Raw genomic sequence first — 13,618 nt, forward strand, 5'->3', positions numbered from 1 at the left:
ATAATTGCCATCCCCATGTGTGTGCCACCCTCCTTCTCGCCATGGTTGAGGCATGCGACGACATCAATGCAGTCCAATGTCAAGCTAGGATTCGCCATGCCAAAATGATTTTCCCACGGTGCATGAACAATGAGGACATTCACTGTGATGTGGATGAGAATTTATGGCCAAATGCTCAAGACAGGCTTGATGCGAATGAATGCGTGCTAAACGTTGTGTTTTATTTTCATTCATTTAATTTCTTACATTTGATTACAGACAGTAATGTATGTTGCAATTATATCTGAAAAATAAAATGATTGTAGAGGATGTCTTCATTGATCACACCTTTGATTACACATTGGATAGATATTATGGAAATTATAGATTTTCTGTCAATTTTGTTGGGTAATGTAAGTGTATTGCCTAATGTGAAAACTGTAATCTACTGTAATTTACAGTACTGTAGCATATTACTTTCAGCACGTCTAAGGACGATTTTAAACACGTATCTTGCATTGTTTGCTATTGGATTAACTGGTAGTTAAAATGACTAAATTGAAAATATATTATGTGTTTTGGTGATTAAACCAATGTTCTATTACATTTCCCAATAAACATATATTTTGAATAAATAGTTGTGTGACGAGAGATGTTTACAATTCAAATGAATGCACAATGACAGGTTTTGAATGAAAGACTGGCTGCGTTACAAGTGTGACCAGTTTAGAGTTTTTTACTAAGAGTTGTGAAAATGTACCACCTACTTGTGAAAATAGTACCAAAGCGATAAAAAAAAACCTGTAATAATTAATAAACTAACTTGATATCTGTAAAAACACTAACTAATTGGTAGGGCTACCTTGTTACTTATATAAACTTTAATTAGCCTCCCTCCTCATGAGGGAGAGAAATAAGAAAATATCTTAAAGATATGTGGGGTTTTGGTAACAGAATTACAAGGCACAAGGAAATGTTTCTTAAACCTACAGCAAAGAATTTCTCCAACTAAATATAAGTGATATTTTTTGGCAAGGGTATTTACTTCAGCATTATGTTTTGATGTATTTCTAAGACCCACTTTCTATCTGTTTGACCAGAAATCAAAGCCTTTGCTTCTTTCTAATTTTTTGGATGGAAAATGGTTGAAATATGAATATACATTTATTTCTCTAAAACAGACTCTTAGCTTTCATTTGACACCCAATTTGACACACTCCTATGAACTTCACGATGGTGCTCATGGGTCCTTTTAGATGGAAATGCCCCTCTCCTCACACAGACACATAGACACATACACACACACAATAGCAAGTGCACAGCAAAGGGGCTGCCAGCCTTGCCACCCAGTCTCCAGCTGCAGAGGACTAACAAATGTGAATGTGTGAGCTGAAGGCTGAGTTGCAGCCCATCCTGCTCCCTTGAAGAGAAGACTCACTCCCCCCACTACCACTGCTTTGTTTGGAGCTTCTCCTTTCAGCCTGCCTCTGAAAAGAAGGACCAAACATCAATATGTTCAGTGTTTCCCCTAGGATCTTTTTCAGCAGCATGGGGGGGGGGGGATAGTGGACATGGCCAACGGCACCGTCTCAGACCAACATTTTTAAAGGACCTCCTCTTGGCCGCAGAGACTAAATGTTGCTGTTTTAAAGCTAATTTCCTACAATTCTACACATTTTGCCAAGGCTTATGCCTTGTTCTTATGCTATGTGAGTGACTGAAACATTATAACTAAACCAATGGGGGCCCCATGTCATTACTTTTTTGGAATTTTTGATTCTTCCTAACTTTCTTTAAGGTGACTGTTAGTTCTCAAAGACTATCTTATTTGAAAATACACTGAACAAACATATAAACGCAACATGTAAAGTTGTGGTCCCATGTTTCATGACCTGAAATAAAAGATCCCAGAATTGTTCCATAGGCAGAAAGATATTATTTCTTTCAAATGTTTACATCCCTTTTAGTGAGCATTTCTCCTTTGCCAAGATAATCCATCCACCTGACTGTTGTGGCATATCAAGAAGCTGATTAAACAGCAGGATCATTACATAGGTGCACCTTGTGCTGGGGACATCAAAAGGCCACTCTAAAATGTGCAGTTTTGTCACACAACACAATGCCACAGATGTCTCAAGTTTTGAGGGAGCGTGCAATTGGCATGCTGACTGCAGGAATGTCCACCACAGCTGTTGACAGAGAATGTAATGTTCATTTCTCTACCATAGGCCGCCTCTAATATTGTTTTAGAGACTTTGGCAGTACATCCAACCGGCCTCACAACCGCAGACCACGTATATGGCGTTGTGTGGGCGAGCGATTCGCTGATGTCAACGTTGTGAATAGAGTGCCCCAAGGTGGCGGTGGGGTTATGGTATGGGCAGGCATAAGCTACGGACAACGAGCACAATTGCATTTTATCGATGGCAATTTAAATGCACAGAGATACCGTGACAAGATCCTGAGGCCCATTGTCGTGCCATTCATCCACCGCCGTCACCTCATGTTTCATCATGATAATGCACAACCCCATGTCGCAAGGATCTGTACACAATTCCTGGAAGCTGAAAATGTCCCAATTCTTCCATGGCCTGCATACTCACCAGACATGTCACCCATTGAGCATGTTTGGCATGCTCTGGATCGATGTGTACGACAGTGTGTTCCAGTTCCCGCCAATATCCAGCAACTTCGCACAGCCATTGAAGAGGAGTGGGACAACATTCCACAGCCCACAATCAACAGCCTGATCAACTCTATGTGAAGGAGATGTGTCTGTCGCACTGCATGAAGCAAATGATGGTCGCACCAGGTACTGACTGGTTTTATGATCCACCCCCCTACCCTTTTTTTATCTGTGACCAACAAATGCCTATCTGTATTACCAGTAATGTGAAATCCATATATTAGGGCCTAATCAATTTATTTCAATTGGCTGATTTCCTTATTATAACTGTAACTCAGTAAAATCTTTGAAATTGTTGCATGTTGCGTTTATATTTTTGTTAAGTATATACAGTGCATTCGGAAAGTATTCAGACCCCTTGACTTTTTCCACATTTTGTTACGTTACAGCCTTTTTCTACAAAAGGATTAAATACTAAATGTTACTCATCAATCTACAAACAATACACCATAATGACAAAGCAAAAACAGGTTTTTAGAAATCTTTGCAAATGTATTTTAAAAACCCTGGAAATATCACATTTAAATAAGTATTCAGACCCTTTACTCAGTACTTTGTTGAAGCACCTTTGGCAACGATTACAGCCTTGAGTCTTCTTGGGTACGATGCTACAATCTTGGCACACCTGTATTTGGGGAGTTTCTCCCATTCTTCTCTGCAGATCCTCTCAAGCTCTGTCAGGTTGGATGGGGAGCGTCGCTGCACAGCTATTTTCAGGTCTCTCCAGAGATGTTCGATCGGGTTCAATTTCAGGATCTGGCTGGGCCACTCAAGGATATTCAGAGACTTGTCCCGAAGCCACTCCTGCATTGTCTTGGCTGTGTGCTTAGGGTTGTTTTCCTGTTGGAAGGTGAACCTTCGCCCCAGTCTGAGGTCCTGAGCGCTCCGGAGCAGGTTTTCATCAAGGTTCTCTCTGTACTTTGCTCCGTTCATCTTTTCCTCGATCCTGACTAGACTCCCAGTCCCTGCCGCTGAAAAACATCCCCACAGCATGATGCTGCCATCACCATGTTTCACTGTAGGGATGGTCTCAGGTTTCCTCCAGACGTGATGCTTGCTATTCAGCGAATCTTATTTCTCATGGCCTGAGAGTCCTTTAGGTGCCTTTTGGCAAACTCCAAGCGGGCTGTCATGTGCCTTTTGCTGAGGAGTTGCTTCCGCCTGACCACTCTACTATAAAGGACTAATTGGTGGAGTGCTGCAGAGATGGTTGTCCTTCTGGAAGGTTCTCCCATTTCTACAGAGGAACTCTGGAGCCCTGTCAGAGTGACCATCGGGTTCTTGGTCACCTCCCTGACCAAGGCCCTTCTCCCCAGATTGCTCAGTTTGGCCGGGCGGCCAGCTCTAGGAAGAGTCTTGATGGTTCCAAACTTATTCCATTTAAGAATGATAGAGGCCCCTGTGTTCTTGGGGACCTTCAATGCTGCAGAAATGTTTTGGTACATGTCTCGGAGCTCTACGGACAATTCCTTCGACCTCATGGCTTGGTTTTTGCTCTGACATGCACTGTCAACTATGGGACCATATATAGACAGGCGTGTGCCTTTCCAAATCATGTCCAATCAATTGAATTTACCACAGGTGGACTCCAATCAAGTTGTAGAAACATCTCAAGGATGATCAATGGAAACAGGGTGTACCTGAGCTCAATTTCGAATCTCATAGCAAAGGGTCTGAATATTTATGTAAATAAGGTATTTCATTTTCTTTTGTATACATTTGCAAAAATGTGTCATTATGGGGTATTGTATGTAGATTGATGAGGATTTTTATTTATTTAATCAATTTTAGAATAAGGCTGTAACGTAAGAAAATGTGGAAAAAGTCAAGGGGTCTGAATACTTTCCGAATGCACTGTATAGCTCCAGCTACATTATCTTTTCTACCTCCTTTTATCTGGTTTTAGTAATTGAAGTTTACACTGAAAACGTTTAACCATCCCGAAAATAATGTTCTAAACAAATATATACAGTACCAGTCAAAAGTTTGGACACACCTACTCATTCAAGGGTTTTTATTTATTTTTACTATTTTCTACATTGTAGAATAATAGTGAAGACATCAAAACTATGGAATCATGTAGTAACCAATAAAGTGTTAAACAAATTAAAAAATATTTTAGATTTTAGATTCTTCAAATAGCCACCCTTTGCCTTGATGACAGCTTTGCACACTCTTGGCATTCTCTCAACCAGCTTCACCTGTAATGCTTTTCCAACAGTCTTGAAGGAGTTCCCACATATGCTGAGCACTTGTTGGCTGCTTTTCCTTCACTCTGCGGTCCAACTCATCCCAAACCATCTCAATTGGGTTGAGGTCGGGGGATTGTGGAGGCCAGATCATCTGATGCAGCACTCCATCACTCTCCTTCTTGGTAAAATAGCCCTTACACAGCCTGGAGGTGTGTTGGGTCATTGTCCTGTTGAAAAACAAATGATAGTCCCACTAAGCCCAAACCAGATGGGATGGCGTATCACTGCAGAATGCTGTGGTAGCCATACTGGTTAAGTGTGCCTTGAATTCTAAATAAATCACAGACAATGTCACCAGCAAAGTACCTCCACACTACAACACCTCCTCCTCCATGCTTTACGGCGGGAGATCATCCGTTCACCCACACCGCGTCTCACAAAGTTGGAACCAAAAATCTCCAATATGGACAAATTTCCACCGGTCTAATGTCCATTGCTCGTGTTTCTTGGCCCAAGCAGGTCTCTTCTTCTTGTTGGTGTCCTTTAGTAGTGGTTTCTTTGCAGCAATTCGACCATGAAGTCCTGATTCACACAGTCCCCTCTGAACAGTTGATGTTGAGATGTGTCTGTGACTTGAACTCTGTGAAGCATTTATTTGGGCTGCAATTTCTGAGGCTGGTAACTCTAATGAACTTATCCTCTGCAGCAGAGGTAACTCTGGGTCTTCCATTCCTGTGGTGGTCCTCATGAGAGCCTGTTTCATCATAGCGCTTGATGGTTTTTGTGACTGCACTTGAAGAAACTTTCAAAGTTCTTCACATTTTCCGTATTGACTGAACTTCATGTCTTAAAGTAATGATGGACTGTCGTTTCTCTTTGCTTATTTAAGTTGTTCTTGCCATAATATGGACTTGGTCTTTTACGAAATAGGGCTACCTTCTGTATACCTTGTCACAACACAACTGATTGGCTCAAACGCATTAAGAAGGAAAGAAATTCCACAAATTAACTTTTAAGAAGGCACACCTGTTAATTGAAATGCATTCCAGGTGACTACTTCATGAAGTTGGTTGAGAGAAAGCCAAGAGTGTGCAAAGCTGTCATCAAGGCAAAGGGTGGCTATTTGAAGAATCTCAAATATAAAATACAGGTGAAGTCGGAAGTTTACATACACTTAGGTTGGAGTCATTAAAACTTGTTTTTCAACCACTCCACAAATTTCTTGTTAACAAACTATCGTTTTGGCAAGTCGGTTAGGACATCTACTTTGTGTATGGCACCAGTAATTTTTCCAACAATTGTTTACAAACAGATTATTTCACTTATAATTCACTGTATCACAATTCCAGTGGGTCAGAAGTTTACATACACTAAGTTGACTGTGCCTTTAAACAGCTTGGAAAAATCCAGAAAATGATGTCATGGCTTTAGAAACTTCTGATAGGCTAATTGACATAATTTTAGTCAATTGGAGGTGTACCTGTGGATGTATTTCAAGGCCTACCTTCAAACTCAGTGCCTCTTTGCTTGACATCATGGGAAAATCAAAAGACCTCAGAAAAAGAATTGTAGACCTCCACTGGTCTGGTTCATCCTTGGAAGCAATTTCCAAACGCCTGAAGGTACCACGTTCATCTGTACAAACAATAGTACGCAAGTATAAACACCATGGGATCACACAGCCGTCATACCGCTCAGGAAGGAGACGCATTCTGTCTCCTAGAGATGAACGTACTTTGGTGCGAAAAGTGCAAATCAATCCCAGAACAACAGCAAAGGACCTTGTGAAGATGCTGGAGAAAACAGGTACAAAAGTATCTATATCCACTGTAAAACAAGTCCTATATCGACATAACCTGAAAGGCCGCTCAGCAAGGAAGAAGCCACTGCTCCAAAACCGCCATAAAAAATCCAGACTATGGTTTGCAACTGCACATGGGGACAAAGATCGTACTTTTTGGAGAAATGTCCTCTGGTCTGATGAAACAAAAATATATAACTGTTTGGCCATAATGACCATCGTTATGTTTGGAAGAAAAAGAGGAATGCTTGTAAGCCGAAGAACACCATCCCAACCGTGAAGCACGGGGGTGGCAGCATCATGCTGTGGGGGTGCTTTGCTGCAGGTGGGACTGGTGCACTTCACAAAATAGATGGCATCATGAGGAAGGAAAATTATGTGGATATATTGAAGCAACATCTCAAGACATCAGTCAGGAAGTTAAAGCTTGGTTGCAAATGGGTCTTCCAAATGGACAATGACCCCAAGCATACTTCCAAAGTTGTGGCAAAATGGCTTAAGGACAACAAAGTCAAGGTATTGGAGTGGCCATCACAAAGCCCTGACCTCAACCCTGTAGAACATTTGTGGGCAGAACTGAAAAAGTGTGTGCGAGCAAGGAGGCCTACAAACCTGACAGTTACACCAGCTCTGTCAGGAGGAATGGGACAAAATTCACCCAATTCATTGTGGGAAGCTTGTGGAAGGCTACCCGAAACATTTGACCCAAGTTAAACAATTTAAAGACAATGCTCCCAAATACTAATTGAGTGTATGTAAACTTCTGACCCACTGGGAATGTGATGAAAGAAATAAAAGCTTAAATAAATCATTCTTTCTACTATTATTCTGATATTTCACATTCTTAAAATAAAGTGGTGATCCTAACTGACCTAAGACAGGGAATTATTACTAGGATTAAATGTCAGGAATTGTGAAAAACTGAGTTTAAATGTATTTGGCTAAGGTGTATGTAAACTTCCGACTTCAACTGTATATTTTGATTTGTTTAACATTTTCTTGGTTACTAAATGATTCCATATGTGTTATTTCATAGTTTTCATGTCTTCACTATTATTCTACAATGTAAAAAATAGTACAATTAAAGAAAAACCCTTGAATGAGTAGGTGTGTCCAAACTTTTGACTGGTCGTGTATATACTGTATGTTTTTTCAAATAATATTTTTTGGAGTGGTGGCCTGCCGCTGCTATTTTAATATAGAGGAAACACCTCAAATCCTCTGCGCTAAAACACTTAATGATAGCAGATGTGGCTGTGCTGAAAGAGCAAGGAGCTGTGGGTAATGACAAGCGTTTACTGTACCAATAAAGAGGTTTAGAGCGCCTGCAAGGCAAAAGAGTGAAGAAATCTATTTTTATTGTCCCACCAGGCTATTCACTTGCTCATTCATTGTCCTACTATTTATGTCTAAAGGTGTACTTCTGTTTTACAATCACTCCATTAGCCTTGTATTCCCTAAAATGTGAATAACAAATACAAAACATAGCAGTAGTAGGCTAGTAACCCATCATTAAATGGCCCCTTCCTATATTTCCTTCTCATTTATCTTGTATGCTGATAATAGGCATTGTCTCACCACCTGGGAAGCTAAACCGTAATCAATGTAAAAAGAATCTCGTCCATATTACACTATCTGCTTTCCTGATCTCCTATAAGTTTAATGGGCCCCCTGCCCCAGACGTCCATTATGGGTCATCCTTTCCCAGTTAAACACCTGGTGCCACGCTGACCTCTCCATCACACTGGCACGCTAATCAGCTTCCCAGGGATCCCCAGGGAACCCAGCAGACGGCCAGGCGGGGGAGACAGCTAGGCAACTCCTACACACACTGACTGGATGCATGAGCACTTTCATGATAAACACAAGACTGAAGAGTGAAGACTGAAGACACTGGCTATACTCCAATGCACAACTAGGCTAGGCCTATGATTCACCCTAAGACAAACATAATTCAATCACACATACTGTATTAAGATTGATTGGATAATATGGGGATATTATTTACAGCACAATGCATGATCATTATAATTTCCTCCCTTGTGAAATCCACAGTTATGATCCCTTTCTGTCACAGTTTTAAAGTTTCTTGTCACATCTTTAATATGTAAAACTGAGTAGTTGGTTCTGGTTAATCTCTGCATTACAGTTTTAATATGGTTGAAGAGAATTCTGATTAGCCCCCTTAAAGGCGTCCGCATGCTTCCCAGCCAAAACGGTTCGGAAGAGTTTGTGCATATATTATGACAACATTTTGTGACGTTTTTGTTTGTTTTGGACTTCGGTAAGGTTTTTTTCGGCGGTTCGGGCACACCATTTTGTTTCTTGAGGCCAGCCGAAGTTGGTAGCCGAAGTCTATGCCCCTTCGTTGGTAATTGGTCAACAGTAGGGATTCTTCAGTAAAGTCTTTGTTGTCATTCAATGAGAGATGAGTAGTTTTCATGCACATTTTTTCATTTAGAAATACTGCACCAAACATCTTAGTTAGATGTAAAATTGCATGACTCCTCTGCAAAAGCATAAATCAATGACAGATTTCTTGAGTTATCTTAGATTAATTCTGACTATTTTGAGGAAGTGTATACTGGCTACAGCGTCTTTAAATGGACAAACAGGACTATTGCCGCTTTTTTCTCGTTTTTCAAGCGAAGGTCTTTTAAAGGAGTAGCCAGAATACACTTCCTCAAAATATTCAGAATTAATTCAGAATTAATCTAAAATAACTCAAGAAATATGACATCCATTGACGTTTTTGGCAAGGAGATCTTATAGATCGCGCAATTTTACATCTAACTAAGAAGAATCCCTTTTTTAAAAGGTTTTTGCTCTCAAAGTCACAAGTGCGCAGGCACCTAGCACGGTTGTTTGGTTAGCATGTTTCTGCAGTGCACATGAGATGGAGTTTTCATCCATCTCATCGTCCCACACACAATGGCAGAACGAAGGGAGGGTGGTGCGGCAGGTGCCGCTTCTCCTCCAGATGCTGTTATTTTATCTAAAACATCAGGTGTATGCCGACTCCAGCTAAGTAATTCTTGCAAAGGTTTAAGGAGCAATTATGCATTTTATCTCTAGTACATTGCCACGATTGTCAGTTATGTAGCTGCTCTACTGATAATCTCAGTGGGTCCTTGCTGGGATGGCACAATCAATTTACTGTTGGGAATGCCAACACCCCAGACAAACAGATTGGTTCACCGTTCCATGGGAGCGGACTGTACACAGCATACCATAACGTTCTGAATAATGGTCAAGTCTACCTCGCTCCCTATTCGTCTGAATCGCTTAGGAGTTACAAACACAAGTCCAACATATAAAAAATAAAATAAATAAAATAAAATAAAATAATAAATAAATATATCGGAAACTGCTAAACTACCTGTTCACTACCCTCCTGTTCTCCGGGGATGTGCACCTCAATCCTGGGCCTAACACCACCGAGCCAGCGATACTCACCGGAGTAGAAAGCAGTGGATGGCCGCGTCCTCAAATCATCGCCTTCGCAGAAGTGGGTGAGTGCTATGGTTCCATGATTTCTCTCGAGTCACCCGGCTCCAAGATTACATTTGACTCTACAAACATATCCGACTCTGCTTCTGGCACTTAAAGTGTTTTAATTAGTTCCCCGCATCCAGTGCAAGTGCAAGGGATAGTTAATTGTACTACAGAACTGCCCCTAAACGGCCTAAACCCAGCCGTCAGAAAACCAAAAACCAAAAATGTAACTTTTTTCAATGTGTCAATCACGCTTGAGTCATCTGAGATCCACGAGCTAAGCCCAAGGGACTACTAGGGGGGAACTTGAAAATGCAGCGTGTCATTCCAAAAAGTGATCAAATTCAACATCTTCTCACAGACTCTAACCTTGACTTTCTCTGCCTTTCAGAGACATGGCTCCATAAAAACTCTCCACCTACTGTTTTGATTGTGCCTGGCTACAATGTCTTCAGGAGAGACAGGATTGAAGGAAGAGGAGGGGGTCTGATGATTTACATTAAAGAACATATCCAATGTAAACAAATTGAGTGGTCATGTGATAATGAACTAGAACGTACTAGCCTAAATGTTACACTGTCTCCCCAAATGTATTTTACCCTTATTGGAATGTACATACCACCTTCCACCAAATGTGTGTTTTTTTATCAGTTGAATAACATGCTTAGGGAATGTGATTTTGGGAAAGAGGTCATCTTAATGGGAGATTTTAACATTAATTATGAAGACAAGTCTTGTAGGAAAACCCTCAAACGGATCACTAATACCTTTGACCTTACACAGCTAGTTTAGGGGCCAACCAGGGTGACTTGTTGTTCTAAAACACAGATTGATCTGGTGTTCAGTAATAAACCAGAGAGTGACTAAATTATTCAATATGGTTACTGGGCTGTCTGATCATAATCTGACACGCATAGCCAGAAAGCGTTTAACCTCTCTACTGTTAGAAAGCCTGATCAGCTCAGAATACCTAAGAGTGAATTAAATCACTTTGAAAACATAATTAAGGGAATTAACTGGAATGATCTCTTGTCCTATACAAATGTGGAAGCTGATAGTCAGGTTTTTCTATCCACAATACAGACTACAATAAAGCAAAAAGACTAGAAATCAATGTGAATGACAGTCTAACACAGGATGCAGTCGAAATAGCAACAGCCTTCAATTCCTACTTTGTTGACTGTCAAGGTACCGTCGCAGTACCCCTCTACTGGTTTCTTGGGCTCAGCGCCAGTGAATGACCCTCAACCTGTCTTCATCATAAGGGGGGTTTCTGAGTCAGAGGTGAACAAGGTGATTAGCTCACTAAAGAACTCTAAGCCAAAGATGTGTTGGGCTGGACTCTACCTTTCTTTAAAACTACAAAGAGTCACTCATTTTCCCCATTACTAAGGTCACCAACACATCTATTGGTGAGGGGGTGTTTCCAAGGGTCTGGAAGTCAGCCATAATAATGGCTATCTTTAAATCAGGTGACCCTGCTGACATGAGTAACTACAGGTCCATTAATATACTACCTGTGGTGTCCAAGGTTGCTGAATAGTGTAGCAGAGCAACTGTTTTCCCACCTCAACAACAGCCCCTTCACATTACACTCCATGCAGTTTGGCTTCAGAGCAAAACACTCCACAGAAACGGCCAACTGCTTTATTCTGGAAAATGTGAAGTCCAAGATGGACAAAGGGGGCATTGTTGGGGCTGTGTTTCTAGACCTAAGGAAAGCGTTTGATACTGTTAACCATGAGGTTCTCATCACAAAACTGTCCAAGTTCAACTTTTCCCCCGATGCCTTGAGATGGGTGAAATCATACCTTGAAGGCAGAACCCAGTGTGTCAGAGTGAGCAATGAGCTGTCGCCCACCCTCAGCTATGATGTGGGCGTGCCCCAAGGGTCAATACTGGGGCCCCTCCTGTTCAGCCTGTACATTAATTATCTGCCTTCTGTCTGTACTGGGTCTGAAGTTCAATTGTATTCAGATGATACAGTGATATATGTGCATGCAAAGAGCAAACAACAAGCTGCACAAGAACTCACTACTGTAATGGTCCATGTTACAAAGTGGCTAAGTGACTCATGTTTCCATCTCAATGTGAAAAAAACAGTCTGCATGTTCTTCAAAAAGAGGGCAACTGATGCTACTGAGCCAGATGTCTATGTGTCAGGGGAGAAGCTCCAGGTGATATACGATTTTAACTACCTTGGCATCATACTTCATTCCTATCTCTCTTTTAAAAAGCAGGTGAAAAAGGTAACTCAAATAACCAAATTCAACCTAGCTCATTTCCAATTCATACGAAATTGTTTGACTACAGAGGTAGCAAAACTGTACTTCAATGCTATGATACTCCCCTACTTAACATACTGCTTGACTAGTTGGGCCCAAGCTTGCTGTACAACATTAAAACCCATTCAATCTGTCTACAAACAGGCTCTCAAAGTACTTGATAGAAAACCCAATATCATTGTTACATCCTCAGAAAGCATGAGCTCCTGAGTTGGGAAAATCTTGTGCAATACAATGACGCATCTCTTGTATTCAAGATCCTAAATGGCCTGGCTTCCCCTCCACTTAGTACTTTTGTCAAACAGAAAACCCAAACCCATGGCAGCAGATCCACAAGGTCTGCCATGAGAGGTGACTGTATAGTTTCCTTACAGAAAAGCACCTTTAGTCAATCTGCTTTCTCTGTGAGAGCTTCCCATGTCTGGAACACACTGCCATCAGACACACAAAACTGCACCACCTATCGCAACTTCACAAAAAAACATAAAGACATGGCTAAAGGCCAATCAGACTTGTGAACATAATCCCTAGCTGTGTATTGCCGCTTTCCATGTTATCTGTTGTCTGTAGCTTGTGAGGTGTGTAAACACTTTGTTGCTTTTATGTATTTTGTTTTGTTGCTTTTTGTGCTATTGCTCTGTCTGCGTGCTACGTGTTGCTTGTCCTATGTTGCTCTGCATGTGCTCACTGCTCATTGTCTGTCTGTATTGTTATTGTAATTGTTTTCAATAACCTGCCCAGGGACTGCGGTTGAAAATTAGCCGGCTGGCTAAAACCGTCACTTTTACTGAAACGTTGATTAATGTGCACTGTCCTTGTAAAAAATAAAATAATAACAAGCTGTTTGATGCAGTATTTCTCAATGAAAAAATGTGCATGAAAATGAGTCGTCTCTCGTTGAATCCCTACTGTTGACCAATCACCGACGAAGGGGCGTAGACTTTGGCTCCGGACTTCGGCTTGCCTCTAGAAAAATATAGTGTGCTCGAACAGCCGAAAACGAACAAAAAGGTCACAAAATGTTGTCATAATATATGCACAAACTCTTCCCAACTGTTTCGGTTGGGAAGCATGCGGACACCTTTATCCTCTTCTGATCTGTCATCCTCACTAAGGTGTCCAGCAGCTCCATAAGGAATCTCAGAGTTCCCTTTCCCTAAAGTATATTTTACAGAAAATT

The 13,618-nt window shown here is 41.1% G+C and overlaps 1 protein-coding gene across 3 annotated transcripts in view; it reads right to left on the reverse strand.

The window, feature by feature from the left end:
* Positions 1–13,618, reverse strand: part of ankrd6b (ankyrin repeat domain 6b) — a 65,063-nt gene that overhangs the window by 41,506 nt on the left and 9,939 nt on the right. The gene's annotated exons all lie outside the window — the stretch shown is intronic.

The sequence above is a fragment of the Coregonus lavaretus genome, assembly GCF_964263955.1.
Source record: "Coregonus lavaretus genome assembly, chromosome: 31".
NCBI classification, from domain to species: Eukaryota; Metazoa; Chordata; class Actinopteri; order Salmoniformes; family Salmonidae; genus Coregonus; species Coregonus lavaretus.